Source organism: Artibeus jamaicensis, unplaced genomic scaffold (genome assembly GCF_021234435.1).
Source record: "Artibeus jamaicensis isolate MK-2021 breed Jamaican fruit bat unplaced genomic scaffold, CSHL_Jam_final scaffold_474, whole genome shotgun sequence".
Taxonomy (NCBI): Eukaryota; Metazoa; Chordata; class Mammalia; order Chiroptera; family Phyllostomidae; genus Artibeus; species Artibeus jamaicensis.
In genome coordinates, this window is record NW_026522046.1 from 14190780 (window position 1) to 14206169 (window position 15390).

Here is a 15390-nt window from a genome sequence, read left to right on the forward strand (position 1 = left end):
TTCCTGGGCAATCCAAGCACATATAAAAAGATTAGTCACAGCAATGCAAGAAACCACTTGGTATCATCTGGTCCCTATCTTAAGACTAATGAATGTCTAACACTCCAAAACAAAAGTGTTTGAGGACAACTTAAAATTGAGCCTTCAAAAATATGTTTCACAGATGATTTCATCCATTATAACTATTTCACTATTTAAGCTTTCCTGTAGTATAATAACATTTCATCTTTCTCTTAAATGGCTCAAACTACAAAATGATTTAACATTTGTTATTAAAATACCACAAAACTTAGATGGAAGAAAGAGAATAATTCCTTTACTAAATCAAATGTCTCTGATTCTGTTAGTACGCCTTTTGCTGGGTGCCAGAAAAGGGGTCTTTGTTGTGATGGAAGAGTTCTATTGTCTTGATTATGGTAGTAACCGTATGATTCTACATAAAATAAAATGACATAGAACTATACGCACAAATTATACTGATGCCCATTTCCTTGTTAGATATAATGTAATACTTTAGTTATGTAACATAGAACAACAGATATAGGACCTTTCTGTACTATCTTTGCAAATTCCTGTGTATCTACAGTTTCAGGAATTCAAATTCCTGTATATCTATAGTTCCTACATAACCAAAATGACAGAAAGCATAATATCTCAATGTTGGGAGTACAGGAGAAAAGTAGAAAGAATAAAGAGGAACATTATTCCCACAAATTTAAAAGATCAGAGTGGATAAATACCAGGAATGCTAGCAAACGAAAGCAGGTGGATAATGGTAATCATCTGAACATTTGATGGTTAAAAAAATAAGAATAATAGTATCAAAAATAATGCAAATATGAGAACCAAACTGCCTATCTGTATCAACCTAAGTCCTTTCCTGGAGTCCGAAAATATATTCTGTAGAGACCTACCAGAAAGGAATTTATTTTGAAGTCTCAACTTTTAATTTAAAAATCAAGTAATTTGCATTAAATGTCAAATTGATTTTCATTTATGTCTTTAAACATTTAATGTACCAGTAAAATTACTTAGCTACTTTCTCCAAGTAATTTTTTAATAAGTTTGAAATTCCAAGACAGCCATGTTTATAAGTGCCTTAGAGCCCCCACCACCGTAACGCACGTGGCCCCAGTTGGAGAACCACCATCTCATTTTCCAGATCCAAGACGGTGCCAACAGCCTGCCTGGTTTTGAGGGAGCCACCAGAAACCCAGTGAAGAGGCTATGCTCGGGGAAAGCAAAGCAGGATAGCGGCCACACTGTCTGATTTCAGCTGTGACAGACTAGGAAAGGTCTACCCTAGGAACCAGAGCGCCCCTGGGAACCGTCACTCACACACCGTCTCCTCTCAGCCAGAAGCAGTAAAGCCCTGAGGCATGTTCACAAACAGACACACAAAAAGGTAGGCTCCCCACAAAATTTGCAACCATTTTACTTGAAAACATCTTGTTCTTTTTGGAAAGTTTTCTGGGAATTTAGCAAAATTATATTTAGGGAAATGGTCCAAGATTATAAGGCTTCTTAAGTCATTCCCAATCAAATTCATATCACTTGAAAAAGTTGGATAAAGGATGCTTTTACCACCTAAGTGTAATTAAAGATTTCAAGCTGACTTCTAAGACCAGCATTTCAAAGAAGTATTGCAAGTACACCAGAAGGTGTTTACTTTGGTTAGAGAACACTCGGAGTTCTGAAGCCTAGAGGGGAAAATCTTTCAGATTTGGTTCAAAAACCCTAAGAGGCCCCTTCTGGGAGCTGACTAGGATATAAGTGCTTCTTAGAACTAGGAGATGCTCCAAGGAGTTGTCAAGTTACTGAGGAGCATGTTAAATTAAAAATGAAAAAAAAGCAACAAAAAACCCACTACTATTTACAGAAAGATTATGATTTGTTTATAAGTGCTTCTGCTTTGTGTTTTTTGGCCTCCAGTTTCCAAGTGTAAAAAGATGAGGATACCCAACGTATATTTAGAAATGCATCATTCGAGGCCAATCATGACAGGACTCAGTGCATGGAAACAGGACAGCACAGATTATGAGGGATTAAAATTTACCAATAAATAAAGCTGATCAATTTAATAAAGTCCTAAAACTGAAGTTCATGAATAATTTTACATGTCAAGGTTATAAAAAAGCAAAACACTTTTGCAATATAGAAAACACTCATGTGGTCTTGCAGACAATGAAAGTCAGAAAATATAAAATAAGTTTTCATTATCTGTTTTTAGAAGAACTCATAGTTGTTTTAAAGATTTTTTTCATGACCAAATATCTTAAAAAATAACATCTATCATATATTCCTATAAAATCATACTTTGGTAGTAAATACTGAAAGAATAAATTCACATTATAATTAAAACCTAAAATTGAAATATTTGTAAATGATTAGTTAGAGAAAAATCATACTGAACTCAAAATACCAGGTTTCTATGAAAGATAAATTGTCTTTCTGAATCATTCAAATCAAAATGTCAAAACAATTAAATTACAATAATTTCAATTTTGTCTGACATCAATATCCCATTCAATGGTGCAAAACAGACAACCCTGATCTCAGGCATACTGCTTATTTTTAACTGGCAAACAAATTGAGCAATGAATCAAATTTTGTTAAAGAAAATATGAGACATGCCGTCAGATCACAGAGGTCAAGGAATTCATGAGGACTCACTTCCCACATAACTGCGGTTTCAGGTGAAGGGGGAAATTTTTTATCTATCTCCTCAAACAAATACAAAAACACAAACATAAGGACTAATGATTAATTGCCTGTACATCAAATATAATTATAAATTGCATCGATTAGGTAGTTGTATGTACAGGCTTATATTTATGCTCATACATATCTGCACCAGTGTTTATGTGTGTATAGGGTGGGAAAAAGAGACCTTACATTTTTGCCTAAACAAACCCGGTTCTTCCACATTGTTACCTCAACTGTTTCTCTGAACGCACCATAACAAAATTACACAATCATAGTTCTGAGTTGTAGGATGTCTTAAAATGAGTTACCTCCTCATTTTGCAGGGGGAAAGCAGGGGCAGAGAAAGCAAGGGCACAAAAGCCAGCAGGGACGGAACCAGGACTAGGACTCGGGCCCCTCCTCCTGATCTTTTGCATCATGCCACATGCTAGAGGTGGACTCCTAAAAACTAATCAATAGTCAGTGTATCAATATAGGAGCGAAACAATAATACACTCCTAGTGTATCATTTGGTACTTATTTACTTTTTAAATAAAGTGTTTTGCTTTAAAAAACCCCCTAAGTCTTCATGAGAAAATGCTGATGTACTAGAATTCTCTATCCTGGCACATTTGAATTTCATATGCTATTCAAGTGGAATGTACATTCAGGATCAGTCAGCATCTTAAAGCTTCTGCATCTGTAATCACAACACAGAACTCCATTTAAGTGCCAATCATTGATTTATGAATTAATTTTCAGTCTATGATTGACTAAAATTTTTTACATATATATATATATAGAGAGAGAGAGGGCTGGGTAAAAGTAGGTTGACAGTTGTAATACAAATAAAATAATTAATAAATAATAATACAAGAATAAACTGTTTCTTGTACTCACAACTGTAAACCTACTTTTGCCCACTCCTCTACATTTCGATACATTTGTTCTGTGTATCTAAAGAAAATGTAGCATTTATAGTTAACCATGTGGATGCTGAAACAAGACTGCCCTGCTCCTTTCCTTACTACTTTGTAACTTAGGACAAGTTACTTGCCCACCTTATGCCTTAGTTTCATTTGTAGAAAAAAAAAATTGAACCTACCTGGTGGGGTTTGGGGGAAGATTAAATGAGTTAGCACAAACAGAATGACCAGTCGGACCAGTGCTGTCCATCCAGGGAGGGGCCTCGCTCCAGGAACGCCTCCCTGCAGTGCCCTTTGGGGCCATGCTACATCACAGTGGAGCAGTTCACACTGGATAAAGCTTCCTCTTCACTGCATCCCAACCTGGGGATTCCTCTTGGTGCTGAATTGATGCCATTGATCACCAGCTGATATAATGAACACTGCTCCCCTCTCCTGTATCATCGATTTTTGCATCTCTGTGGCTCTTTCTCATTTGCATAACAACATAGCATTGTTTGCACATCCTTAAAACTGGCTATACCCAACAGTTCTTCAAATAAGGCTTCATTTCTCTGCCTCATTTTTCAATAAAATTCAAGGGATATATACTATCAAATTGTTCAATGTCTCTTCTACTCTGTCAAACATTACCAAAACTTTCACCATGCACCACTCTATGGGAACTGCTCCCTTTAGAGTGACTAATTGAGAATGGATAATAGTAAATCAATTGAAACGGCTGACCAATCCCGTTCAATTACTTCCTTCATTCGGCTTCTAGGACCCCACTCTCCTGTTCTCATCGCGCACAGAGCTTTTGCAGCATCCTCCTCCTGGCTGGTCCTCATCTCACAATGTTGGAGTGCGCCAAGGTTCAGTCCTTGGTCCTCTTCAGTTTTCTAATCTCACACTTTTTTTTCAGTTTTTTTTTTATGGTTCTTACGAGTTCTCTTTTTTAAATTGTTGTTCAAATACACATGTCTCCATTTCCCCTCACCACTCCCACCCCACCCATCCCCAACTCTCACTCTTGATGCTTCCCGCCTTTGGCTTTGTCCATGGGTCCTTTTTCCATGCTCCTTGATGGACCTTCCTCTTTTTCCCTGTTATCCCCCTCACCCCTCCCCTCTGGTTACTGTCGGTTTGTTCTTTATGTCAATGTCTCTGGTTCTATTTTCCTTTTTTGTTCCATTGATTAGGTTCTACTTATAAAGTATTTGTCTTTATAAATTTATCCAAACCTTTGCTTCTAAAACAAGTTCTGTGCAAAAAGAGTTGGATATGTATACAGTTAGCCTGGCCTGCAGACTGCATGACTGAGATGGCTTCTTGGATATTTAAAATCCATCTAACCCTTAACATGTTCAAATCCAAGTTCTTAATCCTCACTACCCCTTCTTTCTCCTGCTGTCTTCCATACCTCAGTAAAGAGAAATTCTGTGTTTTAGTTGCTTAGGCAATTAAGTTCTCCATTTATTTTGTTCTCACACTCCATATCCATTCTGTCAGTAAATCTTGTGGATTGTATCATCAAACTACAGAGTGGGGCACAAGTAGCTTTCCAGTTGTATGAAAAACACAATTTAATCATGGATTATTATTTACTGATTATTGAATTATTTTCCTACTTTTGCCCCACCTTGTATATACAGAGTCTGGACTTCTCATCAGCTCACTGTTACCATCTCGGTCTCAGCCGCCATCATCCGCCACATTGATATTATTATAGTCTAACTAGGACTCCTGCTTTGGCCATTGCCTTCCTTCAATCTCTTCTCAACACAATAACCAGAGTAAGGATATTGAACAGTTCTGTTACACACTTCTGATGAAAACACTTCACAGGCTTCCCATATCACTTCAATTAAAAGATGCTTTTACCATATCTTAGTAAATCATTAGAACTACCCAGCTCCTATTTTGTTTAAAACCATATCCTACTTCCCTCCATCCTCCACTCCACTCCATCCACACGGGCTTCTCTGACGATCTTTGAACATATCAGTATGCCCCAGGGCCTCGGCATTTTTTATTCTCTGCACTTGGCAAGCTCTTGCCCCAAGTGCCACGCCACTCCCTCCCTCACCTGCTTCAAGTCTACTAAAATGTCCCCTCCTCCAGTCCTCCCATACAAGCCTACTTTAAACTGCTAAACACACACACAAACCCTTTTGTGCTTTATGTATCTCAACAGCACTTACTACATTATTGCCTTATACTTTCCTACTTATTTATTACGAGTAGTCTCCCTCCACTATAATGTACATTACAAGAAGGCAGCGCCAAGAACTGTGCCTGACAAGTACGTGGTAAGCACTCTATGAGCTCTCAGTTTGAAACTTATGATGCTTTATGTAATTAATAAATAAATTGTATCATTTCACTCTTGTTGGTCCTGTAATGAAAGTCGGTTATGCATTTGATCACTCTAGTGAAGAGGAGTTACTTTTATATTTCCCAGAAGTCCTGAGATGAAATTATTGCCAATTGTTTAAAAACAAAAAACAAGAATCTCTGAATGGAGCTTCTGGAGGACTGTAACTGAATCTCTTTTCTTTCTTAACCTGTAACCAGCTATTGATGATTGACATTCAAAGAACTGTGTCGGATTGAAGCGAATGGAGTGAATACTATGGAAACCTGATATAGCTGCTTATGTTTGTCAAGATGACCTTCAAGAGGGGCAGCACCATTATCTAGGTTTCTGGGGTCGGTTTCAAACAAACTCATGTCCTCTGTTCTGCATGGCTAATTGACATAACAGTGAAGTCCAATAATTGAGTCACATGGACAGGTCCTGTATCCATTTACTCTGCTCTTCAGTATCCAAGCCATAGTAAGCAAAGACTAACTGCTAAGAACTATAGTAAATGTAAAGGATACTGTATGTGTACTTGCTATTCAAACAAAGAGGGCAAAGGAACCCAAGACGAAAAAGATGAGATAGCCCAAAAAGAAAAGTGGAAGCTTAAAAAGTAAAAAAAAAAAAAAAAAAAGCGTAGAAAAAGAAGTGGGGTAGGGACGAGAGGATGGAGAGCCACGTAACACTGAGATCCCAGGGCAAATGTGGTTGCAAGGCAGGCACTAGGATGGAACCCAGCACAGGCGCTAATAACCAGCTGCCCAACGTCTGGAACTTCCAGCACGTCCTCTGCAGCACTGCACGCGCAAGGGCGTCCCTCTGGCGCGCGAGCTCGAAGCGCTGTCCTCCGCACCGAGCGTCCCTACTCGCGCCCCGCTAGATGCGGGAGGGGCTGCCCCGCGGGCGTGTGTACCTGTGCGGACTAGTGAGAAACCGCCACTCTCGCTCCTGCAGAGCGCTCCGCTCATCGGCTTCCCTTGCGGAGGTGGGCGGGCGCCTCCAGGAGGGGATGGGGGCGCTTTCGGCCAGCGCAGGCCCAGAGGCGATCGCAGCCAGGTGCCCGCGCGCCTCCCCTCGGAGTCGCTCCCGCCTGGCTGCGGACACCCAGGCGCCCCACAGCCGCGGTGCAAGCTAGGCATTTTGATCGGCGCCCTGGGACCCACACTAGGGTGCCGCCGGCGCCCAGACCGCATCCGTCGGGGAGGGACCGGGCCAGCGCCTCGGAGCGCCAAGATGGTTTCGGACAAACTTTCAAAAACGGAAAGACTCCAATTACCTGAGCAGCGCGGGCGCGGGCTGGTCTGCGGTACGGCTGCCGGACGCGGGCCGGGTTTTCAGCAGCCGTAAAGCGGGAGGAGCGCGCGCGAGCCGCGGCGCGGCCCTCGCCCACGAGCGGCGGCCGCCTGGCGGGGAGCGGGCTGCGCTGAGTCATAATGAAAGACACGTTGGCCAGAGCGGAGTTGGAAGAGGGGCCTTGAGGAGCAGAAATGGCAAGTGAGCCCCAAATAGGGAATTGTTTGTTTTAAGTGGGCAAAACTGGAAAATTTGCCCCACGGTGGAAGAGACTTGAGCTTCTTTTATTATTTGCATCTATTGTACAAATATTCTTTGTATCTAATAAAACTTTTTAAAGAATATTTTGGAAGTGAACGGTGTCTGGAGCCCAGTGGTCTGATATAATGCCCAGCGTTGTCACTTCCAGGGACCTTAGGTAGGGACCTTATGCAAGTTACTTGAATTCATTCAGTGCCTTTATTTCTCATCTGTTGAACAGGATAATAAAGAGACCTCCTTCAGGAGACATGCACTTTGCATTGAGTCATTGTTAAACATGATTTCGAAATAAAGTGCAGATGATCAGTGAAGAGGAGCCTGGATGAACAGATTTAGAAGGAAGACAAGAAAAAATCGAGATTTGTTTTCAGGTGGTGTAAGTTTAACAAATGTCTCCATAGAAGAAGAAGAGGTTGGAGCCTCCAAGGAACAAATGAGGCCGGAAATGTAGCTGAGGTGTTTAAAAAAAGGGGGGGGGGGAGGGAAAGAGAAAACTGGGCCCGGTGGTCACAAAGCTGAAGCAGCATAGGGCAAGGAAGGAGGAGGATGTTCACTCTCTATTTAGAAAATCATGACAAACTCCCTCTGCTGAGGGAGATTTTTAAAAATAAAATATTTAAACAGATAAACAATTATCTAAAAATAAGCCCCAAATGAGGAGCTTCTGCTCCAGTGAATGAGATTTGGCAGTTCTGCAAAGTGAGGAAATTCTTCCCTGGCTGTATCTTGGATGAGTCATCAATCCCATAGCAAAAATTAGTGGGATGGATTCCTGAAAGGCATGCCAGATGGATGCATTCTGCTGAGTTTTAATAACTATGATGTTCCCTCTGTACTGTCAACTTAGAAAACAGGAGTGTAAAGATTTGAGGAGTAAATTTGAAAATAAAAGGCTAACTAGTTACTTGCTATGTGAGTGTTCACACGCAATGAGCATACACTTACAGATTCCCAACAAGTTACCGTTTCTCCTACTTTCATTCTCCCTCCTCTTTATTTCTGCTTTTATTGTATTTCTTTTAATTTACTTTTATTATTTTTATGCAATAGAACTAAGGGGGGGAGGTGGTTTTAATTAATACTAAAGAATGGAAGGAATTTCAGCTAGGCCTGTCTAAATAGGGTCAGACTTTTCGAAAGAAAAGTTTTTCAGTTGAAGTTTTAATGAGAGCAAGGGTGAATTGACAGATGCAAAATCGGACGTTGTTTTAGACAAGCAAGAAAACAACAGTAAGACTGGCAGGAGAGAGAATGTATGAAAAATCGGAAACGGTTATATTCCTTAATAACAGTAAGCACCAAAAGACTAGAGCAAAGTTTTCTCTAGTAAGTAAAGAAAAATGGATGTCTTGCTCTACTACTGAGCCTTTCAAATAGAAACAAAAGACAGGAAAAAGAAAGGGGAAAAGAAACCTGTATCAGAGTCTTGTAATGATTTGAATTTTCCTAGGAGGTCTCCTGCTGGGTATAAGTCTTGGAAGTGCCTCCTAGAGCAAAATATTTGAGGGGATTAACCATTCCAGACTTGGGAAAATCCTACATAAAATGAGAATTCCATACTCTGTTTGAGTTTTGCTAAGCCTGGGGCTGAGGCAAGAACAAATGTGGTCATTAAACCTTTATTGATGTGAAACCAAGAGTTAAAACTCTTCAACGCTTGTGAAGCCCTTAAACTAAAAGGAGCAAAAAAACAAAACCAAAGCCCAGAAAATAGAGAAAGACATTAGGAAGCTTTTCTAGGAGAACCTTTGAACTTTTCACAGTCATGTGACTGCCTGTGACATTCTTTAGAGAAACAAGCAATACAAACTAAAGCTGAACCAAGAAGATTTGGTCAAATCAGATTTAAAAAACGCTTGCCTGAGATATTTTGGTCAACAAAGATAATTCTATTCATTTTTTGGTAGAGAGAAAAACCACCTAATTTTGTGTGAGTATTAACACCTCAAATCACCTGACTGCACTTCAGTTCACATTTTAGTTGAACTCATGGCATTCTGTAAATTGAACCTTAACATATGGGCTATTGAGCCTTTTGTGAATTTATCTGAAGGTGAATTTTGACTAATAAGCATTTGCTTTTGAACCTTCTGAATCCATCATTAATTAATGTTAATAATAGAGGGAATTAATGTATTCTTTAATTAATGTAAAGAATAGAGAGATCCTCTTTTCAAGCTGTTCAATCATTGTATGATTATGTATCATATAATATGGATATATTATAATAGTTATAATTAAATTATATCAATTTGATGACATTGCAAGTGCCTCTTACACAACTGAATTGAACGTTAGTGTGCTGATACAATTTTTATTTAAGATTCTATATAAGGTGATATTGGAAAGAATTGTTGGATTGCAAAAAGCTGCATTGTGCTAACTTAAAACTTCAGTGTAGAGAGCATTTCGTGCCACAATTCAAACACCATCACAGCACTACCTGTTAAATTACTACCTAACAGAAATGATAGTTAACTAGCCAGAGAGCCTCAACGAATGTGTAGTTTCCGAAACTAATGTTAGGAATGCTACTGAGCACTGTATCAAAACTGAAGTAGGATTCTCAAGCAATGTTGGAGCTTCAGCCAAGAATTGTTCTAAGAAGACAAGCTGATCCAGCTCAAGGAGGGAGGACAGTCTTAAAGACACGAATCTTTTTTGTTCTCTGTCAACAACATATATGTACTAATACAATCTGTTGTACATATTCTAGAAGAGATCTACTCCAAATTATTCAAATCTACAACATTCGGACCTTTTTAGACACTTAAGGTAGTTTGAAGTAAGGTCACTTTATGGTTCGTGTTTGGAACACATTATTCATTATAATCACAAAAATTTGGAAAAAACCAAAGTTCATCTATAGGAGATTAGTTAAATTAATTATAAAAATTATAGAATACTATACCATAGAAGGTACTCTATGCAACTATGGCAGGAAAGAAATAGAAATAGAATAGAAAAACTCTTCTTTTTTTTTTTTTACCATGGCACTCTTTTCTTGTTTTATTTTTCATTTTTTAATCTTTTTACTGTATTTTTACATCACCTTTTAGTCCTCTTATACCCCTACCCCTAGCAATCACCACACTGTTGTCCATGTCCATGAGTCCTTTTTACTTTTTGCTCAATCCTTCCACCCTCTAACCTGCTCCACCCCACAACAAGCCATCAGCCTGCTGTCTATCTAGGAGTCTGTCCCTATTTTCCTTGTTAGTTCAGTTTGTTCATTAAATTCCACATGTGAGTGAAATTCTGTGGTATATGTCTTTCTCTGACTGAGCTATTTCACTTGGCATAATGTTCTCCAGGTTCATCCATACTTTTGCAAAGGGTAAACTTTTATTCTTTTTTTCATGACCATATAATATTCCATAGTGTAAATGTCCCATAGTTGTTTTATCCACTCATCTACCCAGAAGTAGGATCACTGGGTGAAACAGCAGAACCATTTTTAATTTTTGAGGTATCTCCACACTGCTTTCCACAGTGGCTGCACCAGGCTGGATTCCCACTAACGGTGTACATACAGAACCCCAAAGATTCCACCAAGAAACTAGTAGAATTGATCAATGAATTCAGGAAAATAGCAGCATACAAAATTAATATCCAGAAATCAGTTGCATTTTTATATGCCAATAATAAACTAACAGAAAGGGAAAGCAAGAAAACAATCCCATTCACAATTGCTTCAAAAAGAGTAGGATACCTAGGAATAAACCTAACCAAAGATATAAAAGACCTATACTCAGAAAATTATAAGACACTGAAGAAAGAAATTGAGGAAGATGCAAATAAGTGGAAGCACATAGTATGTTCATGGTTAGGCAGGTTTAACATCATTAAAATGTCTGTACTATCCAAAGCAATCTATAGATTCAATGCAACTCTGAACAAAATTCCAATGACATATTTCACAGAAGTAGAACAACTATTTCAAAAATTTATATGGAGCCACAAAAGGACCCACAGAGCAACAGCGATCCTGAGAAAGAAGAAAAAGTTGGAGGACTTACACTACCTAATATTAAACTATACTATAAGGTGACAGTAATCAAAACAGCATGGTACTGGCATAAAAACAGACACATAGATCAATATAATAGAATAGAGATCCCAGAAATAAACTCACACCTTTATAGTCAATTAATATTTGACAAAGGAAGCAAACACATACAGTGGGCTAAAAATGGTTTATTAAATAAACAGTGTTAGGAAAGTTGGACAGATGCATGCAGAAAAATGAAATTATACCACCTTCTTACACCACACACAAGAATAAATTCAAAATGGATTAAAGACTTAAATGTTACACCCCAAACTATAAAAATCCTAAAAGAAAACATAGGCAGCAAAATCTTGGACATTACTCACAGCAAATTTTTGTTGGGCTTATCTCCCCAGGCAAGGGAAACAAAAGAAAAAATAAACCAATGGGAATACATCAAACTAAAAACATTTTTACACAGCAAAAGTATCATCAACAAAATAAAAAGACAACCCACATAACGAGAGAGCATATTTGCCAATACATCTGATAAGAGGATAATATTCAAAATTGACAAAGTACTTACAAAACTCAACACTAAAAAAACAACGCAATGAAAAATGGACAAAGGACTTGCATAGACACCTCTCCAAAGAGGACATACACATGGCCAGTAGACATATGAAAATATGCTCAACAACACTAATCATCACAGAAATGCAAATTAAACCATAGGGAGACACCACCTCACACTTGTAAGAATGACCACTATCAATAAATCAACAGGCAACAAGTGCTGCTGAGGATGCGGAGAAAGCAGGAAAAAAAACTCTTCCGTAAACAGTTTCAGGAAATAAAAGATATATAAAATGAACAAAAACAAACTACACAACAGTGTGAAAGACATGGCACTGTTGTCTGTCTGAAGAGCAGAGAGTTTACTTGTACGTGCATAAAAGAATCTGGAAGGAAGCAGAAGAAACTCATGGTTATGTCATTGGGAGGTAGGTCAAGGCACTGATGGGACTGAGGGAGGAGGGCAAAGGAGACTTCTCGTTGCATACATTTTCGGTTTTGTTTGAAAAAATTAGTTAAAATAAAAACATGCCAATAGTATTCACAATGCTTAAACAGATAAAGTGGGAAAAGTGATTTAAAATTGAAATCATCTCCCTCTTTTAACCCCCAAAATACTGAAGTTTACTCTTAATAATGCCTGCTAACTAAATTATTAATTCTTTGTACACCTATTTTGACTATAAAGATCCTTATTATTTGAAAATAGCAGATAACCTTCATACACAAATAAAATGCACTTTTATTCTCTCTAATTAAAGTTTCCAATAATAGAGAACTTATGTTTAAAGTATTACTATATGTCTTATACTAATTAATTACTCAGAGTTTCCACAAGTTACTATTATTTTGCTAAAAATACTGTACAGTAATAAGTACTAAATTTTAATTCTGTAATGACTAAAAGAAAATAATTCTTATATTAAAGTAACTTTGAAGCACAGACTTTCTCTATTAACTATGTAAAGATTCTGCTATTTCAAATGCTTTCTGGGAAACTAATGGCCCTAATATAAGGAATTCAATAAAATAAATACATAAATTTAAATCACTCTGCTTACAGAGTGTTTTGAGTTTTTGCAGAAACTTATTTGTGTAGCAAAAATTACTTAGCTGAGAAAGTGATGTCCGGGAGGTGCTGACTGTGTGTTGATGAGTTTTTTGTAAATTAAGCAGTGGGGCAGAACCTGTTAGTCCACTAATATATTCATTTAGTAGCCCCCCTCCCCCACCCATGTTCTAACTCTCCATAATTTCAGTTATCTGTGGTCAGCTGTGATACAAAAATACTAAATGTTAAATTTCCGAAATGATGTATGTTTTAAGTTGTGTGCAGTTCTGGGTTGCATGATGGAATCTCCTGCCCTGCAGCTCCACCCTGCCCAGCACATGAATCATCCCACCTCTCCACACTGTATATACTACCTTCCCATTAGTCACTCAGTAGGTTATCAAGTCAACCACCAACACCATGGGAGTGCTCGACCTCACGTAACCCTTTGGGTTACTTAATAGTGGCCCCAAAGTGCAAGAGTAGTGATGCTGGCAACTCAGATACATGAAAGAGGAACCATAAACAGTGCTTCCTTTAAGTGAAAGGTGTGTATGTATAAGAGAAAACCTAGTAGTATAAGACGGGCATTCTCCCAGCTACTGATTGTACCTCAGGGGCTCAGAAGATAGACCCAGGGGATGAAACTCCGATTTCTTGACAGGGGCACAGTTGGTTGCAGCTGACACCACTGCAAACAGAGGACCAGTTCTGGGAGAAGCAAAAGACAGCTGAGATCATGTCTAACTGCAGCAGCTCGAATCATGCTGACGGGAAAAAAGGAAGGCTCTTTTTTCCTTCTCCATTTTTGTGCCCCCTGTTAGCAGAAATTAAACAGCGTCTCAGAAATGTAACCTATCCTAGCCCCGGCATGACAGAAGACACCATAGAAAGGGGAGTTTGGAGCCAAATCAATGAGCAAATGCCCAGCACACTCCTAACCTTTGTCATCTCAGCATCTGCATACATCCCTTCTCACATTCTTTTAAAATTCTATAGCAACAACTTCATGCTTCTGCATTTAATCAATCAGAAGACACTCTCACACTCTCCCAAAAAGGGGGAGACACAGACATGAGTGTAAACATTATCTTACCAATGTATTGAATAGTTCTAGTCCATAACAGAACATGAAGGTAAAAACACTAATGACCATCATCAATCCTTCTTTAAAATAATAGTGATGTAAGAGGAAAAGGGAAAGGTATTTTATGCAAAATTACTGCAGTACTGGTTTCTGTAACTAGTGAGAAGGTAGTTAATGATGATAACTGTTCTATTATCCATTGCATGTTCCTTTGATCTCAGCCAGTGTCTTTGCTGGTCATGGCTACTGAGCAAGCAGAGTATTTAAATCTTTATTCTTAAAGAATCTAATGCTTCAGCAGTTCTGTCTTGAATGAAATCTAATAGTTCCATTAAGTTATACTATTAGATATGTACACACTAAGAAGTAACCTAGATAATCCACTGTGTTCCAGATACAGTCCTCTCTGTTCCCTGTAGAGAGGAAGACTCCCCCAGGACATGGGACTCCAGTCTAATCTTTGCTTGATAATCAGGATCAATCACTTCAGCTAGGAAAATATGCCCTCACTGCTAGTTATTTCAGTGACATGAACAGCTCAAAATGACCAAGGGGCAGCCTCAACTTCTGATTCAAAGGAACAGTTGCCATGCCCCAGTGTCCCATGGTGAGAACACCCCTTAGTTCCTTGGGGACTGATGTCACTAAATCACAGAACCCAAAGTGCCAGGGACAAGAACACTCAAGAACACTCCTTCACAGTGGACAAAGATGAAAAGAACCTGCCTGGGTCTGGACATCCTCCTTAGAGGAGAGCCTCTAGAAGATCTTCTGAGTCAAAACCATCCACTTTGGAGTTTGTGTGCAGGCAATAAACTTTCACTGAATGAAGCCACTGAGATTTTGGTGTTGCCTGTATTAGCATTTAGCCTATTTTGACTAACTCAAGTGGAAAATCAGCCTTCCACAAGGAATAAAATAATTCTAAAACATCATGAAATGATTAAAGACAAATAGTATACACAAAACTTTATTTTTAACATATAATATTAAGAAATATACATATTTGTGTTTGATCTATTAAGTTTCATATCTTCATTCAGAAGTGATTTTCTATGTCTGAAATTGTTAAGATAATTTGTATTATTATTATTATTTAGTAGTTTTACTATTATCACTGGTTGATTTTTTCAAAATAGTATATTAAGTATCTCAAAATGTTTCTTTTTGTCTTCA

General features: G+C 38.4%; 1 protein-coding gene across 1 annotated transcript in view; it reads right to left on the bottom strand.

Annotated features, from left to right (window-relative positions):
* NAALADL2 (N-acetylated alpha-linked acidic dipeptidase like 2) overlaps window positions 1–7293 on the bottom strand; it is a 1140409-nt gene extending 1133116 nt beyond the window's left edge. Inside the window, exon 1 of the mRNA XM_053657983.1 lies at window positions 7232–7293. The gene's annotated coding sequence lies outside the window, so the exon portion shown is untranslated. The remainder of the gene's footprint in view (window positions 1–7231) is intronic.
* Between the last annotated feature and the right edge of the window lie 8097 nt (window positions 7294–15390).